This window comes from Myotis nattereri (assembly GCF_964212035.1).
Source record: "Myotis nattereri genome assembly, chromosome: 21".
In the NCBI taxonomy this organism is placed as follows: Eukaryota; Metazoa; Chordata; class Mammalia; order Chiroptera; family Vespertilionidae; genus Myotis; species Myotis nattereri.
In genome coordinates this window covers 13,739,048-13,753,394 of record NC_138097.1, presented here as the reverse complement: position 1 = coordinate 13,753,394, position 14,347 = coordinate 13,739,048, and the positions used below count along the sequence as shown (strand labels likewise).

Here is a 14,347-nt window from a genome sequence, read left to right as displayed (position 1 = left end):
AAAGATGTAGCCTTCAACCTGGCCGGCGTGGCTCAGTGGTTGAGCGTCGACATATGAACCAGGAGGTCAGGGGTTTGATTCCTGGTCAGGGGACACGCCCCGGTGGCAGGCTCGACCCCAGTGTGGGTCATGCAGGAGGCAGCCGATCCATGATTCTCTCTCATCATGGATGTTTCTCTCTCTCTCTTCTTCTCTGAAATAAAAAATATATTAAAAAGAAAACAGACAAATATTGCTGTGTTTCCAACAGCAGTGGCAGCTATGTCTTGAGAGAGAGAGGTGTTACCGCAAAGAAAAGTCCGTTTTCTTGTCTGATTTACAGCTACACGCAGTAGGCACTTGGATTATACCGGGCCCATTTGATGTATCATTTTAGTTACCTTCAGACTTTCTGATTTTATGGTCCTGATGGTTTATAGCGCTGCCTCGCCGATTTAAACTCCAATTTGCTTCTCCACATTTTCATCGATCACTTGCCTTTCCATTTCTAATTTCCACCCTTTACCTGTCAGTCGTATGTTTCATGGGCTGCTGATTCTGCTCCCATGTGTCACCACCAGGTGACCGTGGAAGTTGCCAGCACGCTGGGGACACAGCCCCCCGACACCCCCCTTGCTAACATGCGCATTTCAGAGCCACACAAAGCACTAGCAGGCAACAGGGCCGGGCCCCTCTGAGCCTCCTCCTTCTGACTCTCACTCTCAGAGAGATAAGCTTTGTTGTTGTTAATCCTCATCCAAGAGTATTTTCCCATTGATTTTTAGAGAGGGTGGAAGGGAGGGGGAGAGACAGAGAGAGAGAGAAATATCGATGTGAGAGAGACACATCGATTGGTTGCCTCCTGCACGCACCCCGACCAGGCCAGGCCAGGGCTGGGGATCGAGCCTGCAACTGAGGTACATGCCCTTGACGGGGAATCGAACCCGGGACCCTTCAGTCCTCAGACCGAGGCTCGACACTGAACCAAACCAGCTAGGGAGAGAGAGATGCTTTAACAAAATTGGAACTCGCGTAATCTACTGAAATCCAGTTTGTACAGGTGAGGTAACAGGATGTTGGGATTTGCTTGATTCTTAAAAGTGATGCGTTTTTACAATTTAGGAAGAAAGAGAGAGCCTATAGAAATAAGGATTTAGCCCTAGCCGGTTTGGCTCCATTGATAGAGCATCAGCCTGTGGACTGCCGGGTCCAGGGTTCGATTCCGGTCAAGGGCACAGGCCCAGGTTGTGAGCTTGATCCCCAGTAGGGGGTGTGCAGGAGGCAGCCGGTCCATGATTCTCTCTCATCCTTGATGTTTCTCTCTCTCTCTCCCTCTCCCTTCCTCTCTAAAGCCAATAAAAATATCTTTAAAAAAGAAAGAAGGGTTTACAAACACAAAGCCACAGAATGTTTTCGTCTGAGTCAGCCTGCAATCGGATCCCTATCTTACCCTTTTGGAAATCTGGGGCATGTTACCAATGACGTCCCCTGGCAAAACATACTCAGTCTGCAGTAGAAGGCTGGGATTTTGAACTGAGAGGAACCGGAAATAGGGCCACAGTTTGCAAATTCATCAGTTTCCCCAGCCACCACCGGCAATAAGGAAACGGGTCACAAGCCTTTCCGAGGGTGGGTGCAAAGGTCATTGTAAAAGCTCAAGACCACGCCCAACTATGTCTGACCTTGAGAGCACCGGCTGAGAAACCCTCTTCCCTATAAATGACCTAAAATATTATTCTGCATTTTACTGGGTTTTAGCCTCCCCATTCTTCGTCTTAAAAATCAGCTGAATAGGAAGTTCAGACTAAGCAGAGTTATTTTTGAAAAGAGCAAGCGCTATGTAGAATGTATGCTTTTCAGTCTAGTTCAGTGTTTCCCAATAAGAAAAAAAGGTTGAGCACTTGTGGACTGGAAATTAAGAAATTCATTTAGTATTTTTTAAAAATATATTTTTAGCCCTAACCGGTTTGGCTCAGTGGATAGAGCGTCGGTCGGACTGCAGACTCAAGGGTCCCGGGTTCGATTCCGGTCAAGGGCATGTACCTTGGCCTCGGGCACATCCCCAGTGGGGGGCGTGCAGGAGGCGGCTGATGGATGTTTCTCTCTCATTGATGATTCTAACTCTCTATCCCTCTTCCTTTCTCTCTATAAAAAATCAATAAAATATATTTAAAAAATATATATTTTTATTGATTTCAGAGAGGAAGGGAGAGAGAGAGAAATAGAAACATCAATGATGAGACAGAATCATTGATCGGCTGCCTCCTCCACGCCCCCCACTGGGGATAGAGCCCGCAACCCAGAATGGGAACGTGACCTCCTGGTTCATAGGTCAATGCTCAACCACTGAGCCACACCGGCCAGGCTCCTTTAGTTTTAAAGTCATGTTCCTTACTAGCATTTTTATTTTTTTTATTTTGGGTCCACATTTTCTTAGGAAATATCAACAATAGTCATTATCAAGATGCACCAAAAAAAACCCCAAACTGTAAAGCAGGTAATTGCAGGGGAAGCCAGCGTGAGAACATGGTTATTACGCACTTAATAAAGCCCGGTGCGTGTCCTGACGACTCCTCCACCCATTCATCAGTGATTCTGTGCCGTCCTTGTAGGTCATCATTATAGCCATCACTGGAGGCCGGAAGAACGAAACCTTACTCCAATTATACGTCCCGGGCAGTCACCATGATCGACTGGAGACGGCAAGTCCAAAATGCGTTAGAGTCTTCCACCCGGAGTCCTGTTCTGAGTGCTCCCTGTGCAGCTATATTTTAATTTTCTGATTGACTGCGTGAATAATTTATGGAAATAGCTCTAAACAAGTCTGGCTTCGGATGGATCTTCTCCCGTTGGTTGAGGGAGTGCTGTTGCCAGTGACGTGAGCGCAGGTCACCCCTGGGGATCTCCCTCCTCAGCTTGGGGCTGCGTGGAGTCCCTGTGCCTGCTGGCTGCCTTGTCCCTTTCCTACCTGCCCTCCTGTCCCTGACTCTGTACTCCACCGGCTGGGCCTGCAGGAGCCGCTGTCAGCTCCGTCCCCTTGGACACTGTCTTACTGTTTCCATGTCTCTGCCCTTCGCCGAAATGTGAGGTCCCGGAAGGCAGGGCCTGTCTCATTGCCATGATATTTACCGTAGAGCTTCGCACGTTCTTTTTAAAAAAATATTTTTATTGATTTCAGAGATGAAGGGAGAGGGAGAGAGAGAGAGAAACCTCAATGAGGAGAGAGAATCATGGATCAGCTGCCTCTTGCACGCTTCACACTGGGGATCGAGCCCACAACCTGGGCATGTGCCCTGACCGGGAATCGAACCCTGACCTCCTGGTTCATCAGTCTATGCTCAACCCCTGAGCCACGCCGGCCGGGCTGAACGGATATCGTATTGCATGAGAACTGGTCATTATCCTAATATTCTGGTCCGAGCAATCCCTTCAGTTTCATCTCAGACTTAGGAAAACGAGGTCGAAAAAGACACCTCTGTTGCACAATGGACCAAAAAGCATTCCTGGATCTGGGACAGCGGCAGCCACTCCGAGCATCCGGGAGTCAAATCAGAGACGGAAACAGAATCGGTGGTGTTATTAGAACCCGGAGGTTGTAAACCCTCCAGCTGCTGTGAGGGGAGGCCTGGCTTTGCATTCCGGGGCAGAATGAAAACCTCTGCCTGGATCATCTCAATATAGTCACCAGGACTTTATTTTATTTTTTATTGATTTCAGAGAGGAAGGGAGAGAGAGAGAGAGAGAAACATCGCTGTGAGAGACACACATCGATTGATTGCCTCCCGCATGTACTCCAACCAGCCAGGGATAGGGCCTGCAATCAAGGTAGGTGCCCTTGACCAGAATTGAACCCGGGACCCTTCAGTCCACAGGCCGATGCTCTATCCACTGAGCCACACCAGCTGGGACTAATTTTAACTTTTTAAAAGCAACGATTACCAGATGTCCATCCTGACCATGGAATTCTTACCCATAAAAGCTCCGATGCCCATAAAAGTGTAACATCAAACAACTTACTAATTGTGAACATTTCCAGCTCATTAGCTTATATCCAATATACATCTAGGCACTTGAAAAAAACTTACTACATAAGGTTATTATTAATAAGACAATGAAACGCTGGTGTTGGTTGCCAAAGAAAGGCTCTATATTGAGTCTTCTTTCTAAACAATTGGGAAGAAAGACTCCTTTTCTGTCAGGGCAACTCCTTTAGTAAAAAAACCCAACCAAACAAACAAAAAAAAAAACCTGAATCCCTACCAGCCACCTGCGAGAAAGCCCACAGCTCGTTCCAGTAAGTGGCCGAGTTGGGTTTGGACTGAGTCACTAAATGTAGTCTCCCCACACCTGCTACCTTAAAAAGGGGGTGTGCTTTCCATAATGACGCTTATAGGGCAGGGAAAATGCCAAGAAAATAACAAAAACTCTTTGCACCAACAATAAAAGCCATGCCACTTCCTCCACGCCGTGAACCAAGCACATAGGTTTCCTGATAACATGCACTCGCCATCTGCCATTGGAACAATGGACGCCCTGTTACCTGGACCATCCCACTGGCCTCACACCCTGCGAGGTCTAGACCTACATGTTTATATCTCAGTTGTTTTTCTTTCTTTTTTTTTTTTAAAAAAGATATGTTTTTATTGATTTCAGAGAGGAAGGGAGAGGGAGAGAGAGAAACATCAGTGATGAGAGAGAATCATGGATCAGCTGCCTCCTGCACACCCCCTGCTGGGGATCGAGCCTGCAACCCGGGCATGTGCCCTGACCGGGAATCGAACCGTGACCTTCTGGTTCATAGATTGATGCTCAACCCACTGAGCCACACCAGCTGGGCTTGATTGTTTGTTTGTTTTTTCTATTTAGCTTTTATTGGCCCAGAAGTGACAAGCAGCAGCAATGGAGGAAAATGTGAGGGATGCAGGTGCCAACGCCCCATGCTCTTGTTAGCAGATCTCAGAAGCCTTTCTCTTGGCGTTGGAGAGACTTATCCTCACAAGATTTGCCCCGAGCTCTGGCCTGGACCGACTCACGCCCAGCTCGGGCGGGGTGACACAGGCACCCCTTCCTGCTTCCCTGGGGCCAGAGAGGGTTCGGAGCTCTGGCTTCTAAGCATTGGCAAACAGGCTCTTCTCTCTCTTAGAGAAGTTGCCTTGCACGCATGCGCTAGATCCTAGGCGCCTACAGTCATGGCAACACATCCTATATGAACTGCTGATGCGCAGGCAGCAGGCGCAGTGACATTGCTAGCATACCTGCACTGCGGTTTCTGAATGTGTGTCATCATCTCTGACAGCCAGGGAGCACACGTGGGACCCACAGAAGGCACCCCTGCCATTTCAGATCTCAAAACACAGGTGGGATTATTAGATTGTGCCCGGCTCGTGTGGCTCAGTGGTTGAGGGTCGACCTATGAATCAGGAGGCTTTGGTTCGTTCTCCAGTAGGGGGCGTGCAGGAGGCAGCCCATCCATGATTCTCTCTCATCATTGATGTTTCTGTCTCTCTCTCTTCCTCCCTCCCCCTTCCTCTCTGAGATCAATACAAATATATTTTTTAAAAAATTATTAGATTGCCATGCAGCCATGCACGTGTTGTCTAAGACATAAAACAATTGTATCTGGTAGGACAATAATAGAGGCATGGAGAGTGAGCAATCTCCACTTCCCTCATCATATTGACAATAGAGTTGTTTTTCAGAGGCCAAATACCTGTTAGGAAGTGGAAAATTCAGAAGGCAAGACAGAGAAGACCACCTATTAAAAATGCCGATTTTGGCCTGGCCTGTGTGGCTCAGTGGTTGAGCATCAACCTATGAACAGGAGGTCACGGTTCGAGTCCCAGTCAGGGCACATGCCCGCGTTGTGGACTCAATCCCCAGTAGGAGGCGTGCAGGCAGCCGGTCAATGATTCTCATCATTGATGTTTCTCTCTTCCTCCCTCTCCCTTCCTCTCTGAAATCAATTAAAAAATGTTTTTAAAAAATGCAGATTTTATTTTTAAAAAGTAACAATTCTGACATCATCGACAGTGTCTATACCATAAGACCTGGTTCAGAACCTGTTTCAGTGAAGAAATCGAATGTAACGTCAGAGCAGTGAACATCTTATCACCACGCGAGCCCCACTGCTGTTCTAAGTGCAGCTTGTGGTTTTGTAGGGAAGTTAACTTAGTTAAAGCAACAGCATTAGTCCGCCCTTCCTTGGCAAAAACAGACTAGAAGGAGGCAGATACTGTGTTTGGATGATTAAAAAAAAAAACAACCCTTAAGAAAGCTGGGCCGAGGCTGTGTGACAGCGAGGGGAACAAGACCTGGCCTTCGAGTTCTGTGTCTGCAGACGTTTCACTTTCCGTAGCATCTGATGATCGAAAAAGGCTGTTAGTCAATGTTGACTTGCGGTCGGGCTGCGGGGACCACAGAACAGGAACTGCCCAGCAGCGGAGTTAAAAGGAAAAAGCTTTTATTGTGGGTTCACTTACTATTTTAATTCCCTTGTTAGTCAGCTTTAAAGGTGTGGTTGCTGTTTTTCCTTAAGGCTCATTCTCTTCTTTCCTTTATTCTTTTTTTTAAAATATATTTTTATTGATTTCAGAGAGGGAGGAGATACAGAAATATCTATGAGAGAGAATCATGGATCGGCTGCCTCCTGCACGCCCCACACTGGCAGCCGAGCCCACCACCCTGGCATGTGCCCTGATGGGGAATCGAACCTGGGACCTCCTGGTCCATGAGATGACGCGCAATCCTTTGAGCTACAACAGCCGGGTTCTTTCCTTCATTTCCCCCGGTTACCTTTAAGGTGGGAGGTGCGGCCTTTCCCGGAGCAGTGGAAAAATCTAGATGTGTCATAGGCCTCAGGTTGCTCTGAGCCTGCTGCTAACCTAATTCAGGTTATTTCGTGCTTCTGAGGCCTCTGAAACCAGGGGTATTATGAACTGCCTCACCCATGTCTGAAAATCAAATAGGACCATGTCATATGCCACGTGCGCATGCAGCACCAGTTCTCGGGGTTGCCTGGCTTTGTACCTCTTGCCAGGATCATGGTGGTAAAAATGGAGCCTGCAAGCCCCAGCCAGTTTGGCTCAGTGGATAGAGTGTCGGCCTGCAGACTGATGGGTCCCTGGTTCGATTCCAGTCAAGAGCACATGTCCAGGTTGCAGGCTCATCCCGAGTGTGGGGCGTGCAGGAGGCAGCCAATCAGTGGTTCTCTCTCATCATTGACCCCTCTCTCCCTCTCCCTTCCTCTCTGAAATCAATCAATCAATATATATATATATATATATGTATATATATATATATATACACACACACACACACACACACACACACACACACATATATATATATGTATATATATATATTTTTTTTTTTAAAAGGAGGCTGCTATGTCACCATGGACCCTTCGGGGACCTATGGGAGCAAGGACCTATGAGGATCAGAGAAGGCAAACTCCAAAGCCCCTTAAAGTGTGCAAACCACTGCCTTTGAACTAAAGCGCGGGCGACCTGCACTCCCGCAGTCACGGCCATACTTTTGGACACACCTTCCTTCTCCAAGGGGCCAACCCAGACCACAGGGCTCTCATCATCCTTCCCTCTGCGCCCAGCCCAGCGCCCAGCGCCCAGAGCCCAGCGCCCAGCGCCTAGAGCCCAGCGCCCAGAGCCCAGCGCCCAGCGCCCAGAGCCCAGCGCCTAGAGCCCAGCGCCCAGAGCCCAGCGCCTAGAGCCCAGCGCCCAGAGCCCAGCGCCCAGCGCCCAGAGCCCAGCGATGGTGCTTCTGGCATCAGCCGGAGCGCAGGCGGGCGCGCCCTCCTCTCTGGGCGGCGAGAGGCTGCCAGGTGACGCGCCGCCTCCTCCCTCCGAAGGCGGGGCTGCCTGCGGGGGCCGAGGAAGTGGGGCGGCCCCGGCGATGCCCCCGCCCCGCTGCGTCCGGGCGTCGGAGGCGACGGCGGCGCAGGTCCCGCGCACGTGAGGGGCGCACGGAGCCCCCAGCGCAGCCGGGATCGGCCTCGGAGCCGGGACAGGTGAGCGCGGGGCGCGGGGCGCGGCTCACCTGGGTGCGCGCGGGCGGGCGCGGGGGGCCCTGCCAGCTCCCTCCTGCGGGGGGGCTTCCCCTCTCCGCCGACATGGGGACGCGGGGACCGGGGAGGGGACTCGGAGGAGCTGCCGCCGGGGAGTAGCTGGCTCAGGGCCTGAGGGTTCGGAGCGCGGGGGGCGGGACCCCGAGGCGCGGGTGCCGGGAGCGCACGCGGCGGTGGGGACCTGCCCGCGTTGGATAGGACACCTCGGGGCGGGCTGCGGGGTCGCCACCGCCACCTCCACCGTCGGGACACTCTACAGAGGTCAGCCCCTCACTGGGGCGGGGTCCGATGCGGTGCCCGGGGGGCAGGGGGGACCCGGAGATTCCTCTCTGGTCCCCTCCGCAGACCTGGGCTCGGCGCCACCGAAGCAGAACGTCTGGCAGCTCCGGGGGTTCCGATGCGTCGTCACTTTAGAAAGAAAAAGAAAGAAAAAAGTGATGGTGGTGAAGTTGGGGAAATTGCGAGTTCGCCAGCCCGCTGGCCATTTGTTAGGCAAATAGCGCGCAGGTGGCTTTTACAAATGGTCGCGTTTCTCCAAAGCGGGTGAGAACCTGCGGACCGGCTCGTGCGCCCAGGCGGAGGGCTGCAGCCGCGGCCAGAGGCTCCCCGGAGCGCGCACGGGGGTGACCTTTGCGGAGGGCACTTCCAGGGACCAGACGGCTTGGAAACCTGCCTCAGCGACACCCCGAGTCGCAAACAGGGCCGTGGAGTGTGACTTCCACTCGCATCCATTTTCCACCCGGGTCAGCAGCCTCTCCATTGAGCAAATATTTGTTGTGCGTCTGTTGGGGGGCGGGGGGGGGGACCTCTGAGCCAGCAGGGCAGGTGTGCGCAGGTGTTGACACAAGGGAGGGTCAGGACACTCCTTCCGGGCAGGTGGAGGTTTAGAGAGACCTAGAAAGGGTTCATTGAGCGTTTGCTTCCATGTCGCAAGAATGGAAGGTCAGAAGCATTGAAAGGCACAGCTAAGGAGGTCATCGGCCTGGCCTGGCATTTAAAGTGACAAGGAGGACCCAGACCACCCTTAAATAAGGTTTTAAGCATCAACCCTTTGCCCAGGGCCCTCACTAGGCCCTTTATCTCCTGGCATAAAATATGCCAGGCAGACATTATTACTCCCCCTGTATGGAAGGGAAACTGAGGCAGGGAAGAAGCTGGCATTTGGTTCCAGGTAACTGGTAGACCTGGGAATTCATTGTGGATATTTCTGGCTGTGGAACCCATGCGTCTTCTCTCTTCCATGCCGCTGTGAGATGGCACATCTGGACGATTGCACGGCAATGAGAATTTAAATTCACATTCATCCAGCAGTCGGCATGCTGGGAGTTAAAGTAACTTCATGAATAAAACGAGCACTGTTTTCATTCTACTCGTGAGGTTAAAACCATGACCAGTCTGGGGCAAGAAGAACAGCTGTTTTTAATAAGATTTATTCTGTGTCTTCCTTAACATGTTTTTAAGGCCCTAATACAGGGGTGGGCAAACTTTTTGACTCGAGGGCCACAATGGGTTCTTAAACTGGACCGGAGGGCCGGAACAAAAGCATGGATGGAGTGTTTGTGTGAACTAATATAAATTCAAAGTAAACATCATTACATCAAAGGGTACGGTCTTTTTTTTTTTTTAGTTTTATTCATTTCAAACGGGCCGTAGTTTGCCCACGGCTGCCCTAATATATCCTTGTGGATCATGCATTGAAGTCACAGTGAATTTTTATATTATTCATGTGCTTTATCTAATTCAGCTTGATTTATATAATATCTATACATTTGCAATTCTTAGATACTATATATAAGTCAGCTTGATTTTACATCATATATTTATATATATTATAATTTATACACACTTATATAAGTTGTAAGTTTATATAAATTATATAAATCAGCTTGACTTTACATCATTCAGCGTGATTTGTTCCATAGCTTCCAAGTGAATAGAGAACAGTGTCTCCTAGGAAGGACGTAGTGTTTATGTAAAAATCTATAATCAGATATCGATAACTATTGCTAATATTTATATGAAAAGATGTATCCATTTTTTTCCTTAAATCTATCTCTGGAAAGGTAAACTGCTACAACTTATTTGGAAAGAAATCCTGAGATCCCTAATTTAGTCTGTGAATACCGGATCTATAATAGCTAACAATTTCTTTGTGTGTGTGTACACCCCAAAAGTGATTTTCCAATTAAAATGACTCTGTTGTATGGGATGAGCATGAAAATAGTGCTTAGCATTTTAATTAATATCTCCTGACCCGGAGAACACTTGCTTTCTTAAATCCTTCCTTATAATCATTGCTGATTGCACACAAAAATTGAGGGGTTTTATACTTAAACTAGAGGCCTGGTGCATGAAATTTATGCAAGGGGCTCTGCCCTCGAAGCCCTGGCTTGGTCCGGAAGGTCGTCTGGATTGGTCGTTCTGGTGTTCCGTCTAATTAGCATATTAGCTCTTTATTATATAGGAGCAGGAGTTGAAGAGAGTGTTTTTTGTTGAAGCAAGTTTTTATGCCTATGTTGGGAGGATCAGACAGGCTGTTCTGCCTGGGTCTTGCTTTTGACCGTGACCTTGATAACACACCTTGAACTCCTGTTTAGGAGCATTTAAAATCCTGCCTGGAAGGTGTTTATAAAGGTGTGGTTGGGCCCTCGCTGGTTTGGCTCGGAGGATAGAGCGTTGGTCTACAGAGTGAAGGGTCTTGGGTTCGATTCTGGTCGAGGTACATGCCTGGGTTGTGGACTCGATCCCAGTGGGGGGATGTGCAGGAGGCAGCCAATCAATGATTCTCTCTCATCGTTGATTTTTCTCTCTCTCTCCCTCTCCCTTCCTCTCTGAAATCAATTAAAAAATATATATAGTAAAAAAAAATAAGGTGTGGGTGGCTTGGTTACAATGCTGTCATTGGAGCACAGGGTGCGGGAATTCTTTAGGAAGAGAAAGAGAGATGACAGTTCGCCAGAGGGCTCTGTCTCTGCTGAAATCTTTGTGGGCGATTTACCAGAAATGCTTACGAACAAGGGCTTCCTGATTGCAGCTGGCTTCCCCTGCCCCCAGGGCACTCGGCGGGCCACAGCCTGTGCTGGGAGAAGCAGAAGCCATGCTCCATCCCCTTCCCAGAGTGACAGGTACCTGGAGGCAAAGGACTCAGGGCCCAGGGCACATGGAGGAGACTGCTCGCTGGGGCGGAGGGACCCGGGGTCCTGGGCTCATGGGGGTGGGGCACTTCCAGTCCAGCCAACAGTCTGAGATGGAGGCCCCTGGGCTGGTCTCCAGGGGGTTGGTTCTCCAGGGGTGCCTTGGGCTCTCAGATCTCATCCTTTCCGGCACCATTTGTGGAGGGTTCTCTGTGTCCTGGGCACGGAGGCAGGCCAGTCCGATTGCCAGGGGGCTCCTGGTCTCACGGAGCTGGTTTCTTATTTTATTTTATTTATTTATTTATTTATTTATTTATTTTATTTTACTATTTTATTTATTTATTTTATTTTATTATTTTATTATTTTATTTTTTATTTTATTTTATTATTTTATTTTATTCATCTTATTTTATTTTATTTTTATTGATTTCATAGAGGGAAGGAGAGGGAGAGAGAGAGAGAGAGAGAAACGTCAATGATGAGAGAGAATCATGGGTCGGCTGCCTCCTGCACTTCCCCCACTGGGGATGGAGCCTGCAACCGGGGCATGTGCCCTGACCTCCAGCTTCATAGCTCCAGGCTCAACCACTGAGCCATGCCAGCCGGGCTCACGGAGCTGGTGTCCCTGAGCACCGTCCAGTGTGTGAAGGGCCCCCGGGTGGGGTGTGTGGAGGGCCCCCGGGTGGGGTGTGTGGAGGGCCCCCGGGTGTGCAGAGAGGCCCTGGGTGTGTGGAGGGCCCACGGGTGGGGTGTGTGGAGGGCCCCCGGGTGTGCAGAGAGGCCCTGGGTGTGTGGAGGGCCCACGGGTGGGGTGTGTGGAGGGCCCCCGGGTGGGGTGTGTGAAGGGCCCCCGGGTGGGGTGTGTGGAGGGCCCCCGGGTGGGGTGTGTGGAGGGCCCCCGGGTGGGGTGTGTGAAGGGTCCCCGGGTGGGGTGTGTGGAGGGCCCCCGGGTGGGGTGTGTGAAGGGCCCCCGGGTGGGGTGTGTGGAGGGCCCCCGGGTGGGGTGTGTGGAGGGCCCCCGGGTGGGGTGTGTGGAGGGTCCCCGGGTGGGGTGTGTGGAGGGCCCCCGGGTGGGGTGTGTGGAGGGCCCCCGGGTGCGGTGTGTGGAGGGCCCCCGGGTGGGGTGTGTGGAGGGCCCCCGGGTGGGGTGTGTGGAGGGCCCCCGGGTGGGGTGTGTGGAGGGTCCCCGGGTGGGGTGTGTGGAGGGCCCCCGGGTGGGGTGTGTGGAGGGCCCCCGGGTGGGGTGTGTGGAGGGCCCCCGGGTGGGGTGTGTGGAGGGCCCCCGGGTGGGGTGTGTGGAGGGCCCCCGGGTGGGGTGTGTGAAGGGCCCCGGGTGGGGTGTGTGGAGGGCCCCCGGGTGGGGTGTGTGAAGGGCCCCGGGTGTGCAGAGAGGCCCTGGGTGTGTGGAGGGCCCTGGGTGTGCAGAGAGGCCCTGGGTGTGTGGAGGGCCCTGGGTGTGCAGAGAGGCCCTGGGTGTGTGAAGGGCCCCCGGGTGGGGTGTGTGGAGGGCCCCCGGGTGGGGTGTGTGGAGGGCCCCGGGGTGTGCAGAGAGGCCCCAGGTGAGTGGAGGGCCCTGGAAGTTGGGGCCACCCCCACCCCCTCCACGGATGCACTGAGGCCCTTAGCGTTTCTCAGTGTGCCTTGCAAATCTGCAGCACCCACACACCCGAGGTCACCGGGTTAGAAATGTGTGTCACAGCCCCACCTAGGAGAGGCCTTCCTTCCAGATGATTCTGGAGCTAACGAATGGGAACGCCCCTAGCGTTTAAAAGAACTGGGAGGGCATCCCCCCCCGCAACCCCCCCCCCCCCCCCCGCCCCGTCCTGTCCCGCGGAGAGGGAAAGGGAGGGAAGAAGATGAATATGGGCTAATGTGTCATGATTGTGCTAGAGTTACATTTACATGCCTGTCGCTGACATTTACTGGGCTTGGCCTGGCGGTGTGCTGATTGTTATTAACTCTTTTAATCATTAACACAGTCCTACCCGGCAGGGCTCTGATCACCTCCATTTCAACCTGAGGAAACTGAGGCACAGAGACGGGAGGGGCGTGTCCCAGGTGCCAGGGCTGTGAGGACCCAGTGCAGGCAGCCGGGGTCTCCCCTGCAGCCTCCCCAGGGGCAGCTTGCAAGAGGTCCCTGTCCTGTGTTGGTGTTTCGGGGGAGGTCTGGAAGGCAGGCCAGGGGCTGACGGGAAAGGCAGTCCTGAGCTGGCATAGTCCCTTGCTCACCTCTTGGGGTTCACACGTTTTTCTTTTTCTTTTTTAAAATAGATTTTATTGATTTTTACAGAGAAGAAGGGAGAGGGATAGAGAGCTAGAAACATCGATGAGAGAGAAACATCGACCAGCCGCCTCCTGCACACCTCCTACTGGGAATGTCCCCGCAACCAAGGTAGTGGGTGTCCCAAAATTCACGCAAGAAGTAATTTTGATAGAAAACACAGGTTTATAATTAAAAATTGTACATTTTTTATTGATTCATAAAGTATACAGCATAGGGTTATGTATGGAATAGCACATCGGGTAAATGGCCTCCACAGCTTTGCTGGCACATACGCAAAGCCGTGGTCTTCATTGGTCTTCATGGTCCCTGCTCCTGGGCCATCATTGGTACTTGGGAATGCTTATCAAATTGAAGGGTTGAAATCAAAGGGCAACAGATATTAGAATCTGATTCAATAAACCAAGTAAAATTAGGCTTTTATTTTTTGTTGTTGTTGTTAATGCTCACGCAAAATTCAAATCTTGCGTGAATTTTGGGACACCCTATACATGCCCTTGACCGGAATCGAACCCGGGACCTTTCAGTCCTCAGGCCGACGCTCTATCCACTGAGCCAAACCGGTGAGGGCCACTCGTTTTTCTTTAGGGACGCGCTGCCAGAATCTCGGAGGGGAAGGGTGTTATGTCATTTCCTCCTCCTGCAAATGTTTAAAGTTTCACAAGGGAACGGACAGGATTGCATACACAGCTGGTTGCACAACAGCGAGTTGCCTCTCTCCCTGCGTGACTGTGGGCTTCCGGGTTTCCCCAGTGGGTGGCAATGGACATGGCCTTGTTTCAGAACTCTGGGGTTTCACGCTAAAGGCCAACCCCCTGCCCACGGCACAGGGGACTTGAAGGCGAAGGTGTGTGTGTTTTTAAGGTCTTCTTA

General features: G+C 51.4%; 1 protein-coding gene across 1 annotated transcript in view; it reads left to right on the top strand.

Annotated features, from left to right (window-relative positions):
• The first annotated feature begins 7,940 nt into the window (after positions 1 to 7,940).
• Positions 7,941 to 14,347, top strand: part of MCTP2 (multiple C2 and transmembrane domain containing 2) — a 128,455-nt gene continuing 122,048 nt past the window's right edge. The window contains exon 1 of the mRNA XM_081114885.1: positions 7,941 to 8,002. The gene's annotated coding sequence lies outside the window, so the exon portion shown is untranslated. The remainder of the gene's footprint in view (positions 8,003 to 14,347) is intronic.